At 49.9% G+C, this 27,760-nt stretch overlaps 1 long non-coding RNA gene across 2 annotated transcripts; it reads right to left on the bottom strand.

Annotated features, from left to right (window-relative positions):
* Positions 1 to 652: 652 nt before the first annotated feature.
* LOC140261511 (uncharacterized) lies at positions 653 to 25,120 on the bottom strand. 2 transcript variants are annotated; one of them, XR_011905719.1, is made up of 3 exons: positions 25,098 to 25,120; positions 24,888 to 24,955; positions 653 to 752 (listed from the first exon to the last, which is right to left on the bottom strand). It is a non-coding gene; the product is annotated as an uncharacterized lncRNA (long non-coding RNA). The 2 variants fall into 2 exon arrangements; XR_011905718.1 differs by lacking the exon at positions 653 to 752 and adding an exon at positions 3,233 to 3,899 and having other exon boundaries at positions 25,098 to 25,116.
* Positions 25,121 to 27,760: the final 2,640 nt, after the last annotated feature.

The following is a 27,760-nucleotide window of genomic DNA, read 5'->3' as shown; positions in this document are numbered from 1 at the left end:
ATTCTGCTGCAAACAATTCCCAGTTTATGGCACAAACCAACCTTTCGTCTTCCTCCTGGATGCAACCCAGAGCTATGGCTGTTGGTAGGGCAGCACTCAGCAGGCACAGCTCTGGACAAGGACCCTCATTGTGGGGCAGAAGGGCTCAGATACCCCAGGATTGCCCCTTCCTTGGGTAGGGAGCAGTTCATTCACTTCTCCCCCAGCCCCATCCAGCCCAGCAGGGCAGCTATGGAGCGTCAGCAAGTGAGTCACCACAATGGAAAGACTGGCTCCTGCAAGTGACACAAGCACTTTGGCACTTGGCCCTTGCTCTCTTTAATCTATAGATCTGTAGCCCCCACCGCTTCTCTTTGGAGGTTCCTGCTCTCCCCACCGCACTGGGACAGAATGCTCCATGGAGCCAAAGGAAAACAGAGGTGGCCCTTGAAGCTGCAGGAGTTGGTCTTAAATCCTGACACCTCCCAAGGCATGAAAAGCTCAGTGGGGAGGGAAAGAGTGGAGTGTAGGAACGCAGTAAGCATCGGCAGCCTGCTGGGAGGGCAGCAGGGAGTGGAATGCCAGCTTTGTACCATTAAAATAGGAACAAATATGGGGTGCTGGAGGCAAACGCAATGGGAAACCTTGCACATGTCATTGGTAGGTAACTCACTGCGTGCTGAGCTACATCTAGGTGCGAATGCCCAGGGCTGGAACTAGATGATCCATCAGGTCCCTTCCAACTCAACCCACGCTGTGATTCCAGGAGTTCCCTTGAAGCAAAAGGAAACACGCTTTAAGGAGAGCTGAAGGTCTCAGCCCCAACCCAGCAGAGCCACGGGGAAACCCATCCGTGAACAGAGCAGCACGTGGGGAGGTCTGCAGAGGGAAACAGCTCTGGAAAATAAAGGCTCAGAAATTTACGGAGCTTGGCCTTGGTACACAGCCGTGCATCAGAGCGGGTAAATGAAGAGCGCAGGAAGAGCTGAGTTCGACTCGAGCCAAACCAAACTTTTTCCAACAAAACAAATAAAGAAACTGAAAACCAGATCCACAAATAGGCTCAGTCTCTTCCCTGCTGCTTCCAAAACTGCACTTCTTTCGGTGAATTAACTTTCTGGACCTCCTACAACGAAGCAGCCACTGCAGAATACGAACAGAAGAACCCAGAGCCCGTTCAAATAAACACTTTCCTTGTGTATATTTGAATCTTTCATCATGTCCTAAATATCTGTGTAGGACTTTTATTTGTGTTTGTAAACTCGGAGATAAAGGTACTCAGGGAGTTTGCTTTTTTCTAGCATCGCACACACAAATAAGCAAGGAGCACAAACCCAGCACGGACCTGTTTACTTTTCCCCATATTCCTCTTACTTCAATATCCTCCTTCCCAAAAACAACAACAAAAGAACAAGCTAAGGAAGCTGAACACAAACAGCACTGCAAGCTCAGCGCCGGGCTGCAAAGAGTCCAGGGATTCCAGCTGCAATTGCAGCCATAAGGCTCCAGAAATTACCGTGGGGTTGGTGACAGCAAGAGATTAATCATATTTAATGACACATCACCTCCACCCAAATTAATTTAGGTCTTTACGAACCATTTGGTTTCAAAACGGGTGAAGAAAACTGGCAGCGGTGATGCACCACAGAAAAGGACCTGCTGGGTTCTGTAACTCCAGGGGTGCTGGATTACCATTTCCATGTGTGGTGAGGAGTGTGTGGACCAGTGTGCAACACAGGCGTGGAGTTATTCCACGTGCTTCTCAGCACAGACTGAAATGGTTCCTGCCATCACACCCTGCCCAGGCTCCCAGCTGTCAGCTTAGGGGGACACCGGATGCACAGAGCCCTTAAGCAAAGGGGAAAGGTGAACCTCCTCCTGCCATCGACTCCTTTAGCAACAGGACAAACCAAGCAAAAATAAAGCAGGGAAAATAATAAATGCATTCCTTTAAAAAAGAAAAAAACCTCCTCAAAGAGATGCCTTGTGAATTATATGCACAGAAAATCGTTTGTGTGGGCTCCCATTTTATCAAAACCATCCCACTTCCTATGTCAATAAAGAGCCATTACCGGTTACATGATATTTCTGGCTTGTAATTTGATGTCTTGCCCGTATTTCTTTGCACTGGAGTCAAAAATGTCTTGTCTGTGAAGCGCAGGTCAGATAATCTGGGCTCCACAGCTGTTGGCAGCTCCGGGGTTGTTTTTCCTTCCCCTTCACAATTGCCTGCTTTCTTACAGCAATCCACATCGCTGCCCTTGGTTATCCATTCTCTGCAGCCAAGTGATCCCCACCATTCTGCTTTAAGGGGTGACCCCCTTCTTCTGGGCAGCACAACGCAGCGCTGCTTTGCTCCAGGCTGATGGGGTTACACCAGCATGGGACAAAACAAGGTGGGAACACACGCCCTGCTCAGGGATTCATTCCTCCCCCTGTTTCACTGTAGCCTGATGCACTGCTGCCGGTCCCAGGTGTCAGCTGTGCAATAGCAGGGTTTGCTGGCATGCAGCAAAAATGGAGCTTTGTCAGGTTTTATTCATTGCACTGAGTAACCACCTCCACATCGATGTTCCGTTCTGGAGATTTCTTGGTCTCTGGTGGCTTCAGAAGCTGCTGATATTGCATCTCCAGGGCTATTTAATAGCACAGTATATCTGATCCTCCTCCGTGCCTCACTGGCCTTACCCCGCTGATTGCAGTCCCTCCCTTTGCCTTTGTAATTCTTCACCTCCAAGCATCAGCAGCACAGAGACTTCCTCCAGCTTTCAACTCAATCCAGAGCTGCCCTGGTCCAGCTGGGTCTCCCATTCATCCCACTACAGCATCTCATCATCCACTTCACCGCTGCGTTCCCCTCCTCGGCATCACAGCCAGGCCTGGCTCATACCTTCCTTTGAATCTGGAGGAAAAAAATGCAGGCTAACCAGGATCCTCGTTGTGGTGCCTCAGTTTATGGTTTAAAGGAGAAATAAGGGCCCTTGTGTTTATTCCACTGCTCTCCAGGGGTCCTTACATTAAGTGGAGACAGATGAGCTGAGCACACTAACCTCAGTGTTTCTCTGGGACACCAGCTCCATAGCTCATGCAAGTCCATAACCTTGAAGGCACATCTGATTCCCTGAAAGGTGAGGTTATTCCTAATGAGTCTCTCCAGGGGAGCAAGAAAAGGGAGGTGGATTTTTTTGCACACGTAACCGAAAATCCTGGAGATGGCTGTTGGCTGGGTTGCGCTAATAAATAAAGACTAATTTTTGCGTGCATAACTCATGCTGGTGGGAGATAAGAAAGGAATGCAAGTTCCCTCCGAGACCAGTCGAGGAGAGAGTTATCCTCTGAGATCAGAGCAGAACACATCGAGCCAGCAGCACAGGCCAGTCCCCATAATAAATCCCTGCTCGGCGCAGCAGACCCTGCAGCGAGGCACCAGCTCACCCAGCAGGAAAGCAGGAGGCGCGCCAAGCCTGTCCCAGAGCAAGAGCTTGGGGTTTGCAACACAAGCTCCATTTGAGCAGCAGGCTGTTTATCACTGTTATGAAGCAAATGCATTCCTCAAAGGTGAGGCAATGGGCTCCATGGATGGGAGATGGTGCTCGCCCTCCCAGAAGGCTTTGGGTGGCACTCCTGTTTGGGGAATGGGCTCCAAATGGTTGAAGGCTGGAGAGGCTGCCAAGGAGCCCAGTGCTTCCAAGCAGCCAGAAGAGGAGGGAGCTTGTTGGCTTGCCCTGCTCTTGCTGGGTGTCTGCTCTGCCTGCTTGTCAACCTCATGCCTGATATCCAGTGATGCTCGCTGACAGCAAAGCCATCTCCTGCTGGGAAGGAGGAACCGTCAGCTCTGAACTGGACCACAGTCTCATGGAGCTCACTGCACCTGCTCTGTATTTATAGAGCAATAGTGGGAAAAAGTCAAGGCAGTGGGGCTGTGGAGAGAACGGGGTGGGAAAATCCAATCTCAGCTATGCAACACTGCATTTTTCTACCAACACATTAAGCAAAACCTTCTATATTAAACCAAAGCTACATTGTTGAAATCCTAAGGGGCTAATCCAGCTTCCTATCCAATCCTGCGTCTCTCCAGCACATCTCCTAGCAGGCTCCCATAGAGATGTGCTCTAAAGATGTGCAAAAACAACCTCTTTTAGCCAATATCTTGAAAGTGATGGAGTTGGGGCTTTCAGGCACACCTCTTACTGTGTGACCCATGCCTCTCAATGAGGGAAAGGAGGATTAACCTCACATAAAGATGAATGGAGAACGCTTAGGGACACACAACCCTTCCACCTTGTCAGTCCCAGTGTGGTTGTGCCAGCAGCACCGAGGACACAGCTCAGCCATTACCCTGATCCTAAAGCTTCCTAAGTCATTTTTTCCAAGGCCCATTTTCCCCATTCATCACCCCACCATAAAAAAAAATAAATAAATAAATAAATAAAAGAAGGCAAACACCCAACATTTAAAAACCTGCTGGGAGCACAGTGGGGTTCGTAGCAGCAAACCCCAGCCAACATGACAGAGACATCACCTAATAGCTATGCAAAGAGCTCTATTTTTAAACCTTCGCCTTGGCTACCTATTAACTCCTCTCCTCCTGGGACGAGGCGTGGAGATCCCTGGGTTAGCAGTGAGCACCAGGCCTGATTCCTGCCTTTCAACCTTTACGATTTGTTTTCATCTCCAGGAGGGAGAGCTGCACCCCCCGGCCGCGTCGCACGCCCGGCTGTGTTGGTTTTGGAGCAACACGGGGCTGCTTCATACTTGGCACTGGCAGAGCTGCGTTACACCAGCTGCTCAACAACAACACACCTGGATGCAGGCTGAGGCTGCGGGGAGCCGAGCAGAGCTCTTCATTACGGCAGGGTGACACGACGATGCCAGCATGACCTCATGGTTTACTTTAGCTGCACGGTGATGTGATGAAGAGCACGTGTTTGCTCAGCTGCCCACGGCCCCTCCAGCAGAGCCGTGTGAGATGGACACCTGTCTGCAGGGCTGGAGCTGTCACCCAGCCCCATCCAAGCTGCTTCTCTGCTCTGCTGACGTAGAATCAATTTTCCTTCTTGGAAAGATTTATTAAAAGTGGTTTTGGGTTTGGTTTTGGCTCTCTGAACTGATGAAAAGATTCAAATTCTCTCGTTTTGAAATCCATGCCTTACTCCGGCTGCCCAGAATGGGCCAGGAAGCTGCAAACCCGATGGCATCCACATAAAGGCTGGGAAAACATCTCTGCAGCAAGCTGAAAGCGCGCGCAGGAAAATATGAGACATTCGTGTCATAATTATAACTCACACTCGCACAGAACCTTTCAGCAGGGGATTAAAAAGCACTTTGCAAACATTATCGACCGCAGCTCCTCGACGAGGTAGGTGGGTTCCCCTCTCCGTGAGAGGTGCTGTGCCAGCCCATGCCTTCAGGAGCCAATGTGAGCATCAGGGGGCTGTGGTGCTAAAAATGACAGTGAAAAGGGCATCAGAAGCCAAAGCCAGTTCCCTACCAACAGCACAGCGTGACTTCAGGACTCCGGATACAACACAGCAGCACAACTGAGTTTCTATAACAGGACACCTCCTTCAGCCTTCATTTACACCACGCAGAGACAAAGGAGAGCAGAGCAGGCAGCACTCGCTGCAAATGATGCTCAAATTGCCATGCTGTTCCCAACCCCCTGCACAGCACAGGACTGAGGGCTGGACCCATAGCAGGGACTGCAAAGGTGCAGTGGCAGCGTGCTGGCTGACAGCATCCCACTGCAGGGTTACAACTGAGTAGATGGGAGATCCTCAGCTCCAGACACACGAGGTTATCCATTGCTAACATGCATGTAAAGCATCTGCATCTCACTCCTTGGATAGATCTGCCTCGCAGTGCCAGAAACTACAACATCCCAGAAAAACTTTGGAAAGCTTAGAGAAAAGGAAATCATTTCAACAAAACCTTGGGACTTGCAGGACTCGACCAAACCAGCCCTGGCCAGCCACGAGCACATCCCCCTGCACTGCTGGAAGCAGCTCCTGAACCACAACAGCATCAGCACTGCAGTGCTCTGTCACAGCTCAGGTCAGCTACTCCTTATCTGCCAAATAATGGAAGCACCCCCAGTCACATCTAAGCCATGACAAGGCAGTTTGCAGGCTGAAAAAGATCACGGGGACAACTCAGTGAGGTTATTCCAACCTACACCTCCTCACGTTGACCCTTCCTATTTTGGACCCCTCTCTGCTTGCCACAGAGAGCCATCACAGCGCTATAAGGGCACTCAGAGCCCCCCATCACCACGCACTGTGTCAGCAAGCAGCTCCATTGGGCCAGAATGGGCAAGCAGGGCACACGTTCTGATTAGGAAAAGCTGTTTCACAACGCAGCACAGTTATAGGACGAGCAGCAGACTCTGCCAGGAAGAGATTTTTGTTGTTGTTGTTGCTCAAAACTGAACTAAACCAGAAAAAGCTGTGATTTTTATTGTTGGTGAAAGGTGCTGGATTTGCACTCACTCAGGAAGCACAGGATTGTGAAACGAGCTGAGGAGAACTGATTTTCCTGTCCCATGAAAGTTTCTACTCTCCAGAATTTCTTCATATCCACATCACGGGAACAAGAACTCAGAGTTACTATTACTTCAAACAAGGATTTTATGTCGGTTTTGTTATCAGATTTACCAGCTTCAAACCAGAACATCCTAAGATCCGGCCAATAAAGCATTCCTATTTCTCCTGAGTTCCTCCAAGAGGAATTATCAAGGATTCCTCAGAGAAAGACTCGGCCAAAACCCTTCTCTAGAAGGCCGGCCAGCAGCACAGCCAGCTTGGCCAGGGCACAAACCCAGCATTCCATCTGCAGGTGGGCACCGCACTCCTCCTGGCACACCTGAGCCGATGGGATGGCTGTGTTATCTGCTTATGGACTTTAGATAGTGGGTTTGAACAGCCACCAGCCGACCAGTGAAAGGGCATCAGTTAATTGCCTTGGGGAAATAGGGAAAAGGAAACAAACTTCTGCACTGAGAGCAGCAAAGAAGGTGATGACTGATGGGAGGTGAGTGAAGACATCTCTGGACCAGCTCCCCTTCAGCTGGAGCATCATTGAGTCTGCAACAGCAGCTTCAGCTAACAGCTCCAACAAATCAGGGTACTCACTTCTATTTAGCTTGCTCCTCCAGAGCACATAAGCAAAAAGGAATCCTGTTCTACAAGAGCTCTATCAGACAAATGCTACAAGGCAGGCAGCATCCCATCACAGGGCTCTCCAGCACCCGCTGTGTTTGTCAGCACATGAGCGCACACCAAGTGCTGGGATCTATGGTTTCAAAGCAAAAACACAAAGCTGGGGCTGCTTCCCTCCGTACCAATGTTCTCTCTGTAATTTATCTTGGCCGGTGAAGAACTTGTGCTTTTGGTTAATTCTGATTAGGGAAGCAGCAGTGAATTCCAGCCCAACTCTGATGGGACGTGGGGATGGAAACCGGCGTCACGGAGCACGCAAGCACTGAACCCCTCCCTCAGCACAACCCATTGCACCAGAGCTGCAGCATCACCCCAAAGCAAAGCTGTGCTGCAGGGATGGGGCTGGGAAGGGGTCTGGGCGGTGCCAGGATGCGATCGTTCCAAAGAACTCAGAAACCACAACATAACTTCCCCTGTCATGTACAAAAACAATCTGCATGGAAGAGCGGCCAGTGAGTACATACACTCATTTACACTCTGTTGTTATTATCATACACGTTATTCTCCATTGGTGATGAAATCCATATGTCTGCTTTTCCCTTCGTTCCTTCTGCATTACCATCTGAGGCTCTGATTTATTTCCTGGCTTTCTCTATCGATTATTCAGAGCCGTATAGGAGGGAAAACATGGAACGGGAGACCTGGAGACAAAACCATAAGCAAAAACAAAGGGCAAAAAGGCAACTGCGGGGCCAAGCACCACATCTGTTGTCTCAGCCAACAGAGGTTGGGGAGAGCACGGAGCTGATCTCCGAAATGAAACAGACAGTGATTTATTGAGGTAAACCAAACGTGTTGGGCAAGGGTTAAGAAACCAAGGACCTGAGCTTATAAACACTGCGGCACGTACTTAACTCAGTTCCAACATCAAAGATGCCTCACGTGAGCAAAGTTATTGAGCATGTGTTTGCAGGGCATGAGGGGTTAGCACTGCAGCCAGAAAAGCTGGAAAAGGCGGGGACAGAAACCACAAATAAACAAGGATTAAAAATAACCAAAATAGAGAAAAAGCTGGCGAGGAAAGTTTGGCAGCTAATATAATAATAGGAAAAACAATCAAAAATTGTTAGCATATATGTGAGGCATCCTCAATCTGTTTGTTTGCCAGACTGGGCAGTGACACGGTCTTGGATCCTTGGTTCTCTATCACCCTTCTTGATGCATATCTACTAACAGAGCCTCACCTACAAGGAAACGGCTTTATTTGCTTACAAATTATCACCTAGATACAACAGCCTGCAGAGAAGGATGGTGAAGTCTGCCCAGCAGGATCTTAGCTCTGCATGTAGATGGAGCGATGGGCTGCTCAAGCTTAGGACAACTCACCCAACCAGCCAAAACCAAGCAGAACAGCAGTGCTGTTATTTTCGCTTCCCATCACTCATCAGGGCCACACATCAGCCCACCCCCAGTAACCTCAGGGCAATGCATTTGCTGCAGCAATAGCAGCTCAGAGCAAACGCAAGCAATGGGAAACACTCCTGCAGGTAGGACACTGCCACTGTCCAACTTCCACCGACTCAAAGCAAGAGCGACACTTAGGAGCACCAAACTTGAGCTGGAAAAAGTGAGAGGCAACGAGAAAGTGAGGGAAAAACCCACTTACCCACAGAACTCACACGTTTCCTGTGGGAAAATTCACATTTTTTTTGGTGGAAGGCTGTCAAAAAAGGGATTTTTCCCATAACTAGCTTTCTTCCAGGGGAAATGCTGGAGTTGCAGCCAGCTCTATTCTGAAGCTCTTAGGTTTCCAGTATTAGGCTGGGAATATAATAAAAATAAGCTTCTTCTGGAAGAGCATTGCTATTTCGAGCTCCGAAAAGAGCTGATTCGAGGAGCAGCACGCACAGCCATTAGCAGCGTTAGAAATCTGTCAATGGGAGATACAGCAGCACAGATGAAAAATGTCAGGAGGAGCTTTAGAGAACATTTTAGCTCCCGTTTCCTTCTCCAAGCTATTTCCTCCGCCGTATTTCTCGCTGCTGTAGGACGAGGAGTCACAAAGCATTCCTGTAGGCATGGGGAAGCTTTCACAGGTGTCTGCCATTTGCTTACAGCCCAACCTGCTTGGCTTTGGTAGAGCAGCTGACCACCACTCAGCCAGGAACACCCCAACCCATTCCATCACAGTGCATCCAAACCCCAACCCCGACACATGCATCTCCTTCTCCAGGGAAGCACTCTCCACATGCTGGCTGCCAACAGCAAGCCCTAAATCATCCCTTGCTCCTTTTCCCCTTCCAGTTTTGCTGGGGTAGGTCTGCAGCTGCCCCCTTTGATGTAGGTTTGCAGAGAGTCAATGTCTGCTGGTCATTATGCCTCAGCAATTGCAGTTCCTAGCTATTGCTCCCTGACCTTACACCTTAATGAGGCTGAAAGTCTCATTTTAAGTGTGTGAGGCACTAAGGGATGCTAGCAGATGAGCTATCTCATATCGATATCTCATGACCAGATCAGCTACATGCAACAAGGAATACGGTGCACCTTTATCCCACCTTCTTCCAGCATCCATCAGCTTCCCTCCTCCTCCCCCCATCTGCCTGGTCTTCAGCAGTTGGTACCATATTCCTCTCTCTGAGTTGGCAGGAGGATGAAAGAAGCCTGCAGCTCCTCTTCATGAAACATAGCAAAGGGATCGTGTCACGGCTAATCCCTCCCCCACCACCTATCAGTTATTATTACAAGAAAATTAAACCGCCTTGGAAGCAGGAAAGCCATTTTTTCCCCCCTTCATCTCAAGATTGTCTCCATTTACAATCAGCAACGTAATGCTAAACCAGCAATGTCTGAGCTGACCGTGAGGAGCCGTCCCTGAGGTGCGGCCGTGCCTGCAGACAAACAGGATCCAGACCTGGGCTCTGTGGGACTCCAGAACTACCTTTCCCTGTGATAAGACCCAGCAGAAGGAAGCAAGCCTTGGGGATTTGCACGAGGCAGTGAAGGCTTGCAGCTGGACAGGAGCAAGCTCCGAGCTTGGAGCTGGAGAGAGATCACAGAAGAACCCATCGCTTCCCCTTAGAGATACCAGCTGGGCCAGCAAGCAGTAACCTGAGAGGGGTTGTGGTAAGGAGCTACGCTCGCTAACACCCTCTTATTGTCCACCAAGGCCCAGTCCCACCCTTCCCCAATCATTTTCCCATCAGTTTAACCTTTTGCTGTTTCTGGGCATTGTTTTATTTGCAGCAGAGTTCACTCACTGCTGCCCAGCAGATATTTGTGGCAGCGCATCTTGGTGGCTGATGGCCACATCCCTGCAGCATCCCTTTGCTTACCTAAGTGCTCTGGCTTCAAGCTTCGGGTGACACTGAGGTTTGCCAGCACCAAAGCAAGAACCATGACCAGACACAGAGTTGGGGTACGCAGAGAAGCTGTTTGCCCCCACGTTGCATGGCAGGTTGATGGCCAGCCCCATGCTCTGCCCAGCTTGGAAACAACAGGCATTCTGCCTGCTCTGTAGCTCCTTGCCACAAATAAAAGCAATTGTGCTTTGGGGCTGCGCTCTCTTCCCACAGATTAGCTGCCTTTGCACATTCCCAAACAAAACATTACACTATGTGAAAAGAAGGCACAAGCCCTGCAAAGCCCATCCCGCTGCTGGGACAGGAAATATCTCCCATCATCTCAGCTAATCCTCCACCAATACAATGAGAAATGATGTCCAACAGCCGCCAAAAGATTATTAAGTGAAGAACAAAAATACTGCACCGCCCATTGCAATGGAGCCAAAGGCAATAAAGGGGAAATACAAGCTGCAGCCAATGGCTGGAAGGAGGAGGGGGTGAGGAGCAGCAGAGCTGCAGGCAATTCCTATCTGCAAACCCCAGTGCTGCAGTACAGGTGCTTTGAGGACAGCAGCTTAACCCCAGCTCTCCAGGATGCCATCACAGCCTTTTTGCTGTGCCAGCAGATGCGTTTTGCTGGCACACAGGAGAGGACCAAAGGCCGATGCACTGATGTGAGAGAGGGAGCGGAACGGAGCACACAAAGCTGCCAGCTATGAGCCAAGCACCAGCAAGGTCTCCTACAACGCAAGCTTGGGTAACACCACAGCAGCGCTCCAGCTTGACGTTGCCTTTTCTGGATGCTCACCAGTTTCTCTCCTTAGGTTGGCTGTACTACACAGAGATGATGGACCAAGTTTATAATGTACCTTAAGACCTGTCTGCAGGTAACAGAGCTGCTTCACCAAGGCATTGCTAGCAGGGTCCTATCAGTACATCCTATCTCAGCTCTGTTTTCCTCTTTTGCAGCACATTAACCCTTTGGTTTTAGCTACAAGAGACCCAGCCAGCACAGCCATTCTGTAGCCACCCTCAGCAAGCTGCTGCTTCTTACGCACTTCAGCACCACACTGTAGAGAGCTTAGGGTTACCTGGGGTGATCCCACACAGCCCATCACCAGCTCCTTGTAGGATAATGACATTTGAACACTCAGAACAAAAATCTCCCATCTCTTTACTGCTCTTCTCCTCGGTGCTTGAGAAGGGCTGTGAAATTAAACGAGGCACCTGGACGGACAGCACTGAGCAAAACTTGGCATCCGCTTCAATATCAGCCTCCAAAAAGCATTTCCCAGGTTGAAAAGCTTGTTTTTAAAGGCAGTGTGGCTTGAGACTTCTGTTTAGCTTTCTAACAAGCGCACTTAAGGCAAAGAGAATTTGCTCCTGTGGAAGCAGCACAGGTGCTGCTCCTCTTCTGGGTGAGCTTTTAATTCCTCCCCCTCATTGCCATGCAGTGATATTAACTGCTTCTCTCACTTCAGGGAAGCATTGCTGTTGCATGCTTTGGAGTGTTCCCCAACTCATTTCCACTGGACACTCGTGTCCTTCCAAAGCACTTGGGAACACCTATGGATAAGCTGGATGTTCTGCCCTCCAGACTGAGGACAAACAGACACATGCCCTTAACTTCTATGCTTGGATGCTCACAGAAGCACTTGGGAAGATCCAGGGACCGGCTGCCTCTGAGCACAGTAAGTGCCTGGGTCTTGCTTTCATTGGTGCTGGGTAGAGCTGCACATTACTGAACATCAGGCTGCTTTCCTTGCAGTTCAGCAGAACATGGGAATACGTGCAAAGCCCGGGACTGGGGCCCCTCTGCAGCACAACAATGATGCTAATAATGATAATAAAAAGAGGATGTTCCCTCCCAGAAAGCTGAGTTGGAGCAAAGAGCCAGACAGGACCAGAGCAGAGGATTATCTTTATCACCACTTTCTGTGACTCACATCAGCCTCCCCAGTGGTCACACCACAGCTGGGAACGGTCACCATCCTGCTTCCCACAGCCCTTCTGTGGTGCTGCAATGCTGCTGGGTACACTCATTGCTCGGGTCAGATCCCAGCTCCAACCCCCACCTGTCTGTATCCTGATTTGGGCACCTATCACAGTAGTGTGCATATAGAACATATAGAACCCTCCCCCCCCACCTGATGCTGCCAGCTCCCACAGGTGACATCCGGCAGCACACTGAGGAATGGCAAAAGTCCTGTTCATAAATCCCATCCCGTTTGCCTTTTATATGCAGTAACAGATTGCATGCAGACAGCCTAAGCCAACCCCAAACCCTCCCAGGCGGAGCTGTGAGCAACCCAGTCATCCTTCCTTCTCTATTTATGCACCTGGTGATTTACGTGCAAGCCTCACCCACAACAAATCCTGCCCAGCCAGCAGGGAGGGTGTTTCTCCCCACTGCCACACTGGCTTCCAACCCAGCTCATCCTCCAGCAGGCTCCCAGCACCTCGCTGCCTGGCAGTGCTGACACATAGGCTTGTTCCCTCCTCCATTATCCAGAGCCTCTGGGATTATGAAACACTTCGGGTTTGAGTGGTTTTGTTTTTTTCTTCAGGCCTGGCAAAATCTCACTCAATAAAGCTTTCTGTTCTGGCAGTGAACCGTTAACAACCATTCCATGTCTGTTTTTCTCCTGCTTCCATCGAGCAGCAGCCTATAGACCACACTTACCCACTTAAAGAAAGGTCCACGATGCAGCGTCAACAACCTCCAAGTCAAAGACACACAGATTTACTCTTCCTTATCCTCACTTCCTATTACTCAATCAGCAAGGCAATTAAATTAACTGGATGGGGATAAACCATGAGCAATAGCCTTTATTCCTTGGCATTTGCTTGTTTTCTTCTATGTCACAGCAAACAGTTATATAAGTAAATATTGAGGAAACAATTACATAATTCAAGCAAGAAGCATGACGGGGTTTCTGGAGTCATCTTAAGCAGTGTAGCTCATGGGGCAGTCTGCACGTCAGTGCTGCCACATGCTTATCTGCAAGATGGTCACACGGAGGGTTTATCTCCATTGGACTATATGTAACTTGCCCCACATCTCCAGCTTTGCACCTGTGAAATCCACAGGTACGTGTGTGGAAGCTCTGGGCTCTATCTTATCCCTGAGCTCACACAGTCACCTGTTGCACTGTGATGATAGTGGCTCTAGATCCACCAGCACTGACACACAAGCAGTTGGCACTGAGGCTATTTTAAACAGAGAAACATCATCAGGGGAACCTGGAAGCCACAATAACCATAGGATCTAGTACTCTAATATGATTCAGAACCCAAATGTGATCAATCAAAGCACAAGCAGCAGCCACAGAAGTGACCCTGATGTTTCTATGATACTTTCCCAGGCTGATGCTCACCTATATGCAATCACCTAACGTACATAACACTCATCCACTCACAGCAGCTCTGGCTCGATGCAATAAGCACAACCGGGACCAGATGAGCAGAAGTGGGGTCTACCCAAAGCTCCAAGGTAACAATACAGCCATCCTGTGTCTGAGGAAAAGCCATGCGATCCATTTGCACCATGTGATTATGGAACAGTAACTATGGGGGATGTTAGGCCACAGCTAGTAAATGAGGTATTTGGAAATCAGCAAGCCCAGAGAACTCGTAGCTGAGATTTAAAAGAGGCCTGGCCAAGGAGTGCTCTGGATCATTAATGTTGACTTTTAATAAGTCTTTGGAACACTGAGGGCTGGAAGAAAGCTTACTTTGTGCCAGGGTTTTAAGAGGATAGAAACAGGATGACCCACGTAATTATCCACCTGCGACCCTGATTCTTATCCCAGGTGAAATAATGGAACAGCTGTAAAAGAACTTCATTAATAAAGCATTAAAGGAGGGTAACAGCAAATGCCAACAGCTTGGGTTTATAGGAAGCAGATTTGTCACTACATCGAGAAATTTTAGTGGAGTTGAATGTGTTCCTTAAGCTCGAAGGCTGAGCGTAAAAGGAGCACAAAGTTTCTACAGTTTAAAGCCATCAGAGGCCTTACAAAAACCTTCCCCTCCCCACAGAAGGGCTACCAAAAGAGTTACAGGAACCAACATGCAAAGCCAGGAAACAGTGGGGCAAGGGGGGGGGGAAGCCATCCTTGAGTCACCGTGTTCTTTGGAAAGCCACAATGAATGAGCAAAGGGAAAGGAGCAGCCATCACTGGAATTTCCCAGGTGTTAAGTGCAGAACATTGTCACTCCCTGCTATGGATTTCTCCTTGGTTCAATGTTTCCACAGCTGAGGAGCTCACTGGCTTCTAATTAGCTGCATTCAGTGCAAGATCTACATGGCATTTACAAAACCTTCGCTTTGCTGAGACCAAATCTGTAATCTTAAGCACAAATAGCAGCAGTGCTTCCAGGTATGCGCCAAGGGATGTACCTCTGACTCATAAATAGCAAAGAGAGCCAGAGCTAAGCAACATCCTGCTGGTAAGGGACCACTAAATGCACCACGCATTGTGAAGTCTTTGGGCCCTCGCCCAAGGGCAAGGAGGGAAGTGTGGGGAAACAGACTGAAGCAGCTGGAAGTTGCTGTCCATGTCATCTTCCGGGATGAAGAAATGGGGGATGAAGAGCCAAACTGCATCATGCTTTTGGGTCCGGTATTACACAGAGGATGCACTTCATCACCAGCAACACTGCCGCCCTGCCTGAGGTCAGCCCTGTCGTGATCTCCATGAAAATGCCAGGTCTTTGGCACTGCAGCCAGAAACCTTCAGTCCCTGTCATCTTCCTCTTGATTTATGCCTGCATCCACAGCCCTGCCAGCTCCAGGTGGGGAGGGAAAGACATTCTTCACCCTGAGCCCATCAGCACACAGCCATACACATCGGGGGTCATCGCTGCTCTGCCAAACAGCTGGGCTGCTATGGGCATCGCAGGGATGGACGGACAGAGGGGCTGTGAACCATATCCAGAATCCCCTCGACAGTCATTGTCAAGCCCCTATGACTTCATCTTTGTTACTGTTATGCTTTTGAGAGTCAAGAATAACACCGACTTTCCATATCTTGTGGTTTTTTTGGAGGGCGTGAATAAATTCTCTTGCTGTGAGTTATTTAGGTATCAGTAAACCCAACCATTGAGCAATACACAAGGCCCATGGTGGAGATGTGGCAGGCAAAGATTCACCAGCATGACACACCCCGAGCTCCTAAATGTCAAGCCAAAACCACCAAGATGTGCAGATATCTCCCATATTCACAGCAGGTCTGCACAGCCACATTAGACTGGATTTCCTCTCCTACATTCACACCTTTATACACCTGAATGAATACAAAAGTCAAAGCTCAGTCCATCACAGAAGGACTCAGAGTTCGCCTCCCTCTGCTGATATTACTCATGCTATCCAATTGAAAGCAGCAAACAGGGTATGTTAGGCCACGTCAATCAGAGGACAAGAGAACATCCTGGAGAGCCAAATCAAGGCTGGTTTTGGTCTTGGGATTCATTCAGTGTGTCCCTGTGAGCTCTCCAGTCCTCGTAGGAAAGGACAGCAGGGAAGGGGCAATGAATGAGGCACCCCAAAGTCACAGTGCTCCCTGCAGCAGCCTTATATCACCACGGCTGCTTCCTCCTCACCTCTGATTTCCCTTCCTTCTTTTACTCCAGGTGGATCTTTGTAGTTTTACTTTCCCTTCCCAGTGCTCCTCAGCTGACCTAAAGCCCACAAACACACACAGCAAACCTTCATTTCACTCCATGGCTTCCAACTCAAGAGGAACAAGCCTCCTACATGAACAAGTGCACGAAGGACAGGAGGAGAGGGAGAGACCTCATTTAAAACCATACAAGGGGAAATTGCAAAAAATTACCTAAACCTTTAGGAACATATTTATATTTTGATTTCATGTAATATTACTTCCTGGTTTCCAGCACATATTCCCTGGGCGTCCCCTATCAAATATCAGGCAGTATTAAATCACTGATCCCTGATCCCCGTAGCTCTCAGAAAAACATCTGTACTAATTTGTTGGTTTTCCTTAACACGAGGGCCAGATGAACTCCTCCAGGGCTCAGCCAAGTGAGATCGCTGACAGATGCAGAATAGAAGTGCAAAGATTTTTCCTTTATTAAAAATAAGGTTCCACACTCCAAACCCCGAGCTTGTCATTTGCCAGAGTGATGAAATGACACGCGGCAACCTTGATCCAACTCTGTTGTGGATACAAAAACAGGGTTCTTACCTAATGCAAGCAAATGGTTTTCTGACAGCACATCCAAATTGGCATGGGCCAACGAGGTGAGGGGTCCGGAGTCTGGATATGGTGCCTTTTTGCTAGGGGTCTCTGGAATGACTCAGTTGTTGAAGTTCACTGATGTGTGAATGCAGCAGTTCTGGCACTCGGCTCTCTGCTGTCAGGGCTCTGCCTCCAGCGCTGCCAAACCTGGCTGCAGCAGTTTGACATGGAGCCACATGTATCGTGGGGACAGCGGTGTGAAAGCAACCCAGCTCTTCGTCCTCATTCACAGCAAGGTACAAGAGCCCAAACCACCAGCAATGACTGCTGCTGGAACAGACTGCACAGCCAGCACTGCCTTCGGTGGGCACATTCTGACCTCCCTTCCCTCTGAGTCACACTGAGACCAAAGCAGTACCAGGCTGTTTGCAGAAGCAAGCAGGCAAGGATTAAGAGGGCAACCTTCCCAGTTGCCACAAGAACCCAGCAGAGTTGGGCTCCCAACAGTGCTGCTATTGGAGCAGCCTCAGCATTCTCTTCCCTCCTTTTCCTACAACAGGACAATTAATGGACTAACACAGCATGGCTCCTCCCTGGAGACCCTTACATTGGAACAGGACTGGCTGGGTAAGGGGTTCAGATAACATTTTGCTATGGCTAAGGAGCACACTGTGAGGTCTCAGCACATCACTGACTGCTTTAACATCCTAAGGAAGCATGCAGGCTTAAACTTCCTCATGTCATCCAGGATGCTGAAGGAACACTACAGGCTGGCCTTGCACCAACAGGGATATTAATAAGGGGAAGACATAGCTGTCAGTACAACTCAGCCCCACAACGGCCACCCCAAACACCCTGCATCCAGCAATACAGCTGTGTTCATGCTGGTGGCTTATGGTGGGCATTCCCCCTCCAGCCCCTTCTCATCAGCATGGATCTAGTGTAGGAAACCACAGAAACCAGTATCCTTCCACCAACAGCCCAGCCCGGGCACTGGTCAGCCCATTGACAGCTGTATCTGTTTTCAATAAACTTTTATAGCCTGTCAATGCGCTGAATCCTACGCAATAAAATCTGTCATAAAAAAAAAAAAGCCTTGCAGTGCCAGTGTCTTTTCTTTTTTCCTTTTCATTTGAGGACAGCTGGGAGGGACCAATTCAAGGGCCAAGTCCATAAGACGTTATTTGAAAGGAAAGAAAAAACACCAACACTTTTAATTACAATGGGAATTTTCAGAGCCTCCTTCTGGGGAGAGCAGCCATCTTCAGAAGTGACTTCATTTCCAGAGCTGGCTTCCCTCCCAGTATCTGAACAAGCAAGGAAAGAAAAAGTTCAGAAAGGAGATAGGTTTCAAGTTTGGCCTCAACAGCCATAAACTGGCCTTTAAAGCTGCAGGCAGGCTGTGGGATGGTTTGTTGAAGCCCCAAACTTCAGGCCATAGACCTTCAAGGAGCAGACTCAATGCTTCAGCCTGGCACAGATAAGAAACCTGAAAACCCTCTGTTGGCCAACCTGTAGATTTAACCCTGCCTGGCTTCTACATCCCCTCTGGTTTGCATTCCTTTCCTGACATCAGGCATTTCTGGGACACTTTGGGATCGCCATTAAGGCCATGTTGAGCCAGTTCAAATCCTGTGCACGTAACCAAGTGAACAGAGAGGGGCATTTAAGAGCAGTTCTGAGATCCCAGTGGAGCACAGCAGGAGACACAGAGCGCACGGAGATGAAGGGCAGCCAACAGCCTCTTTATTCTCTACCTTTAAGATAGAGATAACCTTGTCTCAATGAGCATCTTAGGAAGATAAACGTGGTGCCGGAGATAATGAGCTCCATCTCTCTCAGGATATCCCAATTCCCAGCCCTGCTGGCTGCTGTTGAGGGCAGCTCTCACCACAGCTGATGGCTGTTTGGTTATCAGTCTGAGCTCTCACTGCTAGGAGCAGGGCTTTGACAAAGCTCCTGCAGCCCCAGGGACAAAAGCTATGAGTAAGCAGGAGGAATTTTCCCTGCTTGCATTGTTTGGACTGTCAGTCACCCCAAGTAGTACATGAGCCTGAGAGTGAGCTGCAAATACTGTGGCCCAGGGAGGGGATGCACGCAGGCACAGTGCAAACAGCTGGAGTTATGGACAGCTGCTCTGCACCACAGCACACTGACTGATGCAGCCTCTCACAGAGACGTCAGCATTTGCTCGTGTTTTAGGAAAGATAAGTCACTAATGACCAATGCTTAAATGATTCTTGGCAGGAAGGAAAACACAAGAGGTCCTTTATGAAGAGCTGCTCTTTATCTGTCAGAATAGCAGCACCAGTTCATCTCTTGGTTCCACGCTGTGTGCTGTCTCTGGAGTGGGCTGGGGGATGCACGTGGGGGAAGAGCTGCTTCCCCAGCCCTCCAGACAAGATGTTGATGTCTGAGAGTGATGGACTGCCCACTGGAGTCCCACAGCTCCATCCACCAATAGCAACTCCTCAACTTAATATTCCCTTTTTGTCTGATGAGAAGTGGGGAACTGACAGCAGTCAGTAGGAACAGCCAGATGAGAGGCAAGGAAAGCTGCTGTGTCCCCACCTGGGGACCAGCTTGGGCAGCACTACCAGGTGATGCAGCCCAGGAGGCTGATGCACACCCATGGGCAGCCCTTGGGATCACCTGCTTTATTCAGCAGCCCTCTAGGAAGGTCTGCCAGCACTCTGGCATAACCAATGCCTATTCCTTGAGTGATATCACAAGAAAATCCAAGGCAACAAACCATCACCTGGCAGCAGGAGGCTTCCTCCTAAACTTGCATGGCTTGAGAAGCCACTTGCTCTTGCTTTCCCATCTAACCTGCGTGTCTTCTAAGTCTCTGCTCCCCATCCCTCTCAATGCACAAACTCCTGCATGGCAGCAAAGCCCAGCTGCCAGATCCATTACAAGGGGCAGGAGACTCCCTTCTGCCAGGGGCTCTCCAGGGGTCACTTTTCCTCCCCATCTGCCCAGAGATGGATGGCCAGACTGCCCGACCAACTGATGATAGCTAACCAGTGCCTCAAAGCACAGGAGGCTTCCATGACAGGTACTACATTGCTGAGAGCTCTGTTATGTCAGTCCACCAACCCATTGGCCAAGAATCTGCCTTTACAGAAAAGATCCAGACACCAAATAGGTTATTAAGTGAGGATGTCTGACAGTAGTTCAGCTACGGAGAGCTGTTAAATAGGAACAATGAAACGATACTCACATTTGAGGACGCTGTACATCTTCAAAGCACTTCACCAAAACATTAACTGATTATACCCAAAAATAAATTGCTCGCAGCTGTTACTGAGATCCATGAGGTATTCAAAAGAAATGGATGGGACATCATCCATCCTGGAGCATACAACATGTGCTATAGTGTAATCAAGAGCTCAAAGGAAATAACTCGCTGGGAGCTCAGCTTTTAGCACTCCTTCAGTGCACACCTCAAAGCGGAGCTTGTTGTTAGGGGAAGGAGCCTGAGCTACCTCCTCTCAGCTGCAGATGAAAGCTGCGACGGAGCCAAAGCCCTGTTCAAAGCTCCATGTCACAGTTACAACCCCTATTCCTATTTTACCTTAGCAGGAATAACGTGCACTTCTGTGCATGCCAGACAACTGAAGACATTTACAGTGTTTACAGCTGCAACCAAGAAGAGAACATACATCTGGCCCTGCTTTAGTAAACACCGCAGGCTCATCCAGCAACCCCATTTGCACCCATCTGCATCAACTTAAGCACAGCCCTCACCACCACTCCACTGCATTGCGGAGGAGAATGAAGACTAGCGTGCTCCCATCAGTACACAGCCATAACTGCATCCCACAGCCCTCCCATCCCCAGAGCAGGCAGCAGGGAGCAGCACAGCAGGTGCAGCACAAAGCCTCGTGGCTGGAGCTGCCTTTGGTAGCACACTCAGAAGAGCACCAGGGCACAGGAATCTAAATAACCCCAGGAGAAGTATTTGCACACAATTGTTGGCAGGCTCTCCAGCACTGGAGCTGGTTCCTGGCTTGCTCCCCACCACAGCACAGCATTTGCCTAAGCAGATGCCTGGAAGGACACGAGCAGGGACCTGGCATCTGCAATAACTCTTAAGGTACAAAAGGTTGTTTGTTAGCAGGGTGGCACGCAGCTGATTGCTGCCATGGCTGTGTTTGCCACCGACCCACTTGGCTGTTTGCTTGTGTTCCCAAAGGATGGAGCAGCCCTGAAAACAAGCCCTGAGCAGCCCAAACCCAACCACTTCCACACCCAGTACCAAAGCTTCAGGCCTGGCCCTTACAGCCAGTGCCCCCCAAAGCAAGGCTGCCTGCTCAGCACCATGTCACCCATTCGGGTGCAATGCACAGGGCAAAGCTGGGAGCCTTTCAGATGCCAACGGGGAAGCAGCCAGCAGAGCAGGCAGACTCATGTCTACAGAGGACTACAGTATTACAAATAGCTTGCATGAGGAAGCAGAGAAGCCAAGGCTTGCTAGGAAAAGGGAACAGCAGAGCTGCATGGAAGACACACTGACACAGCCCACATCTAGAGGAAAGAATAACAGCCCCTCATTTTCATGAGCATTAGAGCTCACAGCGTGCTCGGTCTCACAGGAGTTCTGGTTTCAGCCCATTCTACCATTCACACGCCGTGTGCTGGAGATCATCCTGCAACACATCATCAACATCTCCAAAGAATCCCAAGGTGACTGTGTTTAAAATGGAACTCGCAGTACCCTCCAGGAAAGCCTCGGAGCTGACATGCCCAGGGTAATGGAGACAGAAACCTACTTCAGGATGAGCTGTTGCAAAGGGCTGAAAACCTCACTCCCATCCTGTTCACAGCAGGAAAATATCCTCATAATACTACAAAGCTTGAGACGTTAGAAAAGCTGATACTGAGGGACAGAGGAGGATGCTCCAAGAGGTGCTATGGTTATCAGTCAAGAGAAACACCTCCAGATGCAGCTCTCATTTAGGATCAGAGACATAAGGCAGGATGTCAGCAGGTTGCTGCTCAGAACTGGGGGTCTGGAAATACTGTGTGGGGTGTCAAAGAGGAAAGAACCAAGAGCTGCCACAGCTCAGCACTGCAGTGCAATGACAGAACTGCAGGCGAGTTCCAGGGGTGGACACAAGCTGTGCCCAGAGCTGAGCACTGGGGTGACATAAGGCAGTGGCTCAACTAGAGCTGCCCTATGGCTGCAGGAGGCTCTGTGCATCCACACAGCTGAGGGATGGGCAAAGCACACACAGCACCTGCTCGTGTTGTGCCTGGGCCCAGTCAGCACTGTCAGCCTCTCACTTAAAAAAACACAACACCAACAAATAGAGTTTTCTCCCATCCAAACCTCTCTCCTTCCCCCTCTGAGCTCATTCATGGCTCAGGCTCTGGGACAGCTGCCTGGCTGCCAAGTCCCCCCCCCAGCTCACTCCTCGCCTCAGCGCAGAGCAACATGAGCAGGATGATAGCAGGGCCAGCTGTGAGGAATCACTGCACCACTCAAAACAACTGCAGCAAAGAGCAAGCGAGGGAAAAAACATAAAACTGCAGCAAGCCCCTCACACTCCTTCCCCTCTGCCTGCCCATTGTGGTCTCATTGTTACAGCCATCCTTAAGTCACCAAGCCAGCCCTGGCCAAAATGACAGCTCATTAGGTATATTTAAATAGCTACAATGGGTGGGAAGCAGGGAGCCCAGGGAGCAGGCAGTGGATTTTTTCACACCTAGGTGATTGTTTAGAATGCAGCTCAGGTCGATGGAAGTGACCTGGATCCTGGCTGGGAGCGGGGCCAGCAGGCTGCAGTGTGCAGCTCTCAGCTGCTGCAGAGCTCTGCTGACACCCCGGTGCTGCACAGCGTGAGCTGGGAGCCTGCAGGGCCTTGTAAGCATTCAATTTCATACAGTCTCTGCTTCCAAGAGTTGCCAAGCTTTCAACCTGCAAGCTCAATTCAAACCCAGAGCCTTCTCTGTGGATAAAACAACCCATCAACCCTGCTCGGCTACAGCCACTCACTGTCCCCTAAAACAAACTCCACAGGAACCATCTCTGTATAAATGAGAGCACAAAGAAAGCAAAGATGCCCACGCTTATGTTTGTGGAAACATATTGTTTCCCCATGGTGACTTGCAGAGTGGGCTCCCAGCCGTCCTCAAGTGACACCAAACATCAGCACAGGGATGCTGAGGGGATGGAACTGCTCACCAAACACAGAGATGGGGAACAGCACAATCTCAATAGCTTGGCAAGGCAGATGGGATTTGGAAAGGCAAACATCCCCAGGAACCCCACTGATAGCGGCTTTGGCAGTTGGACCAACTCTGATTTGCTGTCCCCAAGAGTGCTGGGGCAGTTCTGGAGACATGGCTGACCTCAGCAAGGCAGGAGCAGCAATCTGTGTCTGCACATGGGCTTGGGATGGGGCTCAGGATGCCATGGGAGCTGCTGCTGGTGACAGGACTGAGTGGGAAGCTGAGAAAGAGCAGCAGCACTCAGGCACTTAAGAACACAATTTTTTCTCAGTGTATCACCTTACTGCTGCTCCACAGCCCTCAACAAGGCAGGCCCTGCAGCCCCATTATGGCAGGGCAGGATGGGGCCCTGCAGCCCATTTCAATCTGAAGCCCCCTTCTATTCCTCCTGCTCATGTGGGATTCCAGACACAGCACAGGGTGCTCAGATGCACCCTGAGAATCAGCACTCTAACAACGTGCCTCCACACCTCCTCTGTGCTGCGTTAGCTCCAGAGAAACAGCAGAGCCCTGATCTGTCAGCTCTATTTAGCTTTGCTGCAGGCACATCTGATGAAGCAAAGCCAGAGGTTACGCTCCCTGTTTCAGAGCTGGAAAGAAGGTTGCAAGGAAAAAAGAACCAACAAAACTAACAGTTCTGGGATGTGCCTGTAACCAGGAGCTGCGTGTACCTTCATCTCCCTAACACACAGCAGGGTTTCTGTGCAGTGTTCCTCCAGCATGAACCCTCCCCAGCTTTACTCCCTGCAGGGCAGTGCCCCAACCTTATTGTGCAGCCATCCCCAGCACTCTGCCTGTCCTGGAGCTGGGCTTAAGCACAGGGGAAAGGAACAGGGCTTCACCTCTGCTGTGCAGGGGACTCTGGGCTCTTCAGAAGTAGCACTGAGTGCACATGTTTCAGTAAGCCCACGGGCTCCCACATCCTCTCAGCACATGAAGGAACAGCTGACTGTTAGCTAGTCAGGGGTCTGGTCCAGATGAACTCCTCCCTTCCTGTCCTCTGCCTTCCAGAAAGCCGCTCTCTCCCTTTGGACAAGTTGATCTCTCACCTACAGCAAAGGCTCTGCCCTCATTAGTGTGAGCAGGAGCTTCTCCAACCTCTTCTAAGACCGCTGTTCTTTGCCAAGCCTCCAGCAGAAGCATCCTGACAGCCTGCTGCCCTCACTTCCCTGCACCACCTCTTCCCACAGAAGCAGCTCACTGCCACTAGGTGGAATAGCACAAACCTGTCTCTGCCCAAACGCTGCTCTTGGGCAACGGGTTTCTTTTTCTTCCATTCCTTTAGCCTCGGAGGCTTTGATGTGTGCATGGAAGGGAGGACGGATGGACAGGCTGTGCCCTGTGGGACAGCGATTGCAGGATGAGGTAAAGCAGAAGGAAGTAGGTGCTGTAGGCTGAAGGACAGCTGTAGCTGTTCCCAGGATCTGGAGCAAGCTAATTGATAAATACCAGAGTTGGAGCTAAAGGAAAGCTGGGCACTCACAGCCAAGAAAGCCTAACTGCTTTGGAAGACATTCTGGCCTTTGTTGCACAATTTCCATGCAAAGCACTCACTGTACTCAGAGAGTGAGAGGTGAACAGGGGATAGATAGTGCACAGACCTCACTCATTGCACAGCCCAAAGCACAGCACAGAGCCATCCTCCAGCTTCCCACCTAGCAAACAGCACAGCCTCCAGCAGCCAGCACTGCAGCTCATCCTGGCAACTGCCACTGGAAGAAGCAGAGTAAGGAGCAGCAAGGTTTCAGCCCCAGAACCTATTGGAGCCTCAGGGAATGGAGAGCAGCAACAAGGACCTGACTTCCAAAAGGAAGACTTAAAAACAGCAAACTGAGAGATAAATATACAAGCCAGTTGGAAGCATCGCAACATTCAGTAAACCAGCCTGGTGTGCACCTGGACAACAGCCATATGAATTAACAGAAACCTAAGTCTATTCCTACCAAACAACAAGTTCAACCAAATCTTACCTTACACAAGCAAACAGCATCCCAGGTCCAGCCAGCACTGCTTCCTGATGCTCAGGATGATCTGACCACTACAGAAAGAAAAAACAGGAGAGAAAAAAAAGAACTGTAAGCCTTCCAAAAGATCTGGGCATAATGTACCTCACAACCTCCCTGCTGCTCCTCAAGGCTTTACCTTCATCACCCCAACCCTCCCACCAACACCAAACATACCCAGAGCACTGTCTTGCTCAACCACTCCTCCAAAAAGCAGCCAGCCTCAGCTCAGCCTGACTTATATCAGCTCCCCAGCCCTCACAGTGAGGACAGGTGATTCCTCTTCTCCAGGTGGGCCAGGTTACTCTGTGAGCCCTCTAACCCCACAGGTGGCCTGGGGGGCTCTTCTAATTGCAATTGGAGCCACTGATTTTGCAAGACTGGGAAAGCTCTGTATTTCTACGCTTCCCAGCCACAGCAGCAGGATGTAGGCAAAGCCTTTGTGTGCACAAGCGTGCAGACATCCGTGCACATGCACCAAGCACACGTGCACACCATCGTGTGCAAGTTATCTGCCTTCCATTTGTGTTTGGCTTGGCTGCACAGCCTGCTCTCTGTGGGCTCAGCCAGTGGATATCCCAGCTCAGATAAACAGCAGACAGCTGCTGGGAGTCAGAGATATTCTGGTGATTAACAGTTGTGTGGGTCTATGCAGCAGAACCCCCCCGACCCCTGTGATCCCTCCTGAACAGGCTGTTTCTTTTCAGCTTTCTGTTTGTCGGGGGAAGGCTGGAAGTGATCAGAGGAGATTCTGTGTGAAAGTCACAGGTGGGAAACCCGGTGAGAAGAAGCTGCAGCCCCAAATCCTGTCCCTTCCTCACTGCTGCGGTGTTTGAGCTTTGCTAATGGTTCTTGCACAGCACTGCGGTGCCAACTGGCACTTCTGGCTGGAAGGAGGGCTTCTTTGTGCTAGAGAAAGGAGCAGAAAGGGATGGAAATCCATCCCTGGTGTGGGACACCTTACTTACAAGCCAAAGACTTTTTGATGGATGTAAGGGGGTAAGAAGTAGGAAGTTGCTCACAATGCAACTATAAAAACAAAGTCAAGAGATTAGTTAATAATGTGTGGTCTGAGAAAACAAACAGTCTTTCCATAAAGACCCGAGTTCAAATAAACCCGTCCCGTTGTCGTTAAGCCCCGCCATCTGCGTGCTTCTTCTCCACTGGGTCCAGTGTGAAATTTAAAGGGACCACTGAGTGGAGGAAGGGTCCCCAGACATCATCTTGTGCGGCACTTCAAATCCAGATGTGGCTGAAAGGCACTGCGATATGAACTGGGTAACATCTGAAATGAAATAGGATTGTCTGCAGTTGAATGTTCTAAGATAGGAATGTGATGTTGAAAGGGCTGAGTTCATAAAATCATAGAATGGTTTGAGTTGGAAGGGAACTTAAAGGCCAGCTGGTCCAACTCCCTGCAGTGCACAGGGATACCCACAGCTCCATCAGGAGCTTAGAGCCTCATCCCCTGACCCTGGGTGCATGCAGGAATGGGGCATCACCAGTTACAGGATGGGCTCTTCAAAAGGCTGAAGCCTGACAAAGTCAGCAAGCATTGATGCATGGAAAGGTGGCAGGGAGTGCTCATGGGGCTCATGTCCTCCTTGTCCTCTCAACTGCCAGCATTTGGTGGAGAGCAGAGACCTCCCTGGCTCTGCCCTGGTCGTGCCTTCATGCCTGATTACAGCTCATCAAGGCCCAAAGTCTAATAACGCAACAACCGAGGCTGGGAGCTCCCTCTGACAGTTTAACTGATGGTTGTAATTAGGGACTGGCCCACACAGCTTTTCATTAGTGTGCTGCGCCATGTAAGACTTATTATGGAGAGACTGTGCTTGACGTCCAGGAACAAGGCACGAAGGCCATCCAGCCTTCAGGGAAAGGAGGGCAGCAAGGCCTGGGAGCACAGAACCAGCACCTCAGCCCTTGCACTGCTCCAGGCACTGCAGTGGGAACAGAGCTGTCCTGAGCTGCAAGTGGTGGGGAAGGGGAATAGGCTCCGAGTGTTTATTAGCAGTCATAACCTTAATCAAATAACACTCATGAATATGTAAAGAAATCTGTTCCACTGCAGCCTCCCAAGCCAAATAAAGGAGTAAATGGGACTTCTATCAAAAATCTCTTTTAAAACTCACGCATGTTGGGTCCTGAAAAATATCCCCGCTTCTTGGGGAGGAGCCAAAGCTCCAAAGGAGCCACATCAGAGTGGACCCATGGCCCTTTGTGCCATGCAACCAGCCTGCCATGACCAACCCAACACACTGCAGAATGGCAGTGATCTCCTTGCAGACCCCAAAGCAGCCCTGGGGCATCTCCCAGCTCAGGGATGTCAGGCCATGCATAGCAGGAACCTCATTCACTCTCTTCCCCCCATCTATGGGACCGTTTATGTATTACACAGAACGACATGGGAAAAAGAGAAAGAGAAGAAAAAAAACAGACTCTGTGTAATAGAGGTGCACGTAAATAATCACTGGCCTAATCCCCTTTGACAATGAAAGATATCCAACCAGAAAACGCTCAAGCCTGTAACTCAACCTGAAATTTAAGCATGAGGAAGTTGTGTCAAAAGGGGACTTGGGTTCCCATAAAAGCCTCTCTGCTTCCAGACCCTGGGCCCCCAAGCCAAAAAAACAGAGCCAACTTCCAGACATAACATCTGAGAAGTGCAGGCCTTGCAGAGGGACTCGCTAACTGCTGCACAGAGACACCAACCAGCAAGGCATAGGGTGAGGGTCCTGGTGGGCAGCCTGCTGTACCAGGGAGGATTGCTCTCCATTAGAGGTCCTGCAAGATGAGCTGTGTTGTCCTATGAGGTCGCTGACAGCTCTCTCCATGGG

The sequence above is a fragment of the Excalfactoria chinensis genome, chromosome 21, assembly GCF_039878825.1.
Source record: "Excalfactoria chinensis isolate bCotChi1 chromosome 21, bCotChi1.hap2, whole genome shotgun sequence".
In the NCBI taxonomy this organism is placed as follows: Eukaryota; Metazoa; Chordata; class Aves; order Galliformes; family Phasianidae; genus Excalfactoria; species Excalfactoria chinensis.
Note: the sequence above shows the minus strand (reverse complement) of the source record. Positions and strands in the feature narration are given on the sequence as shown.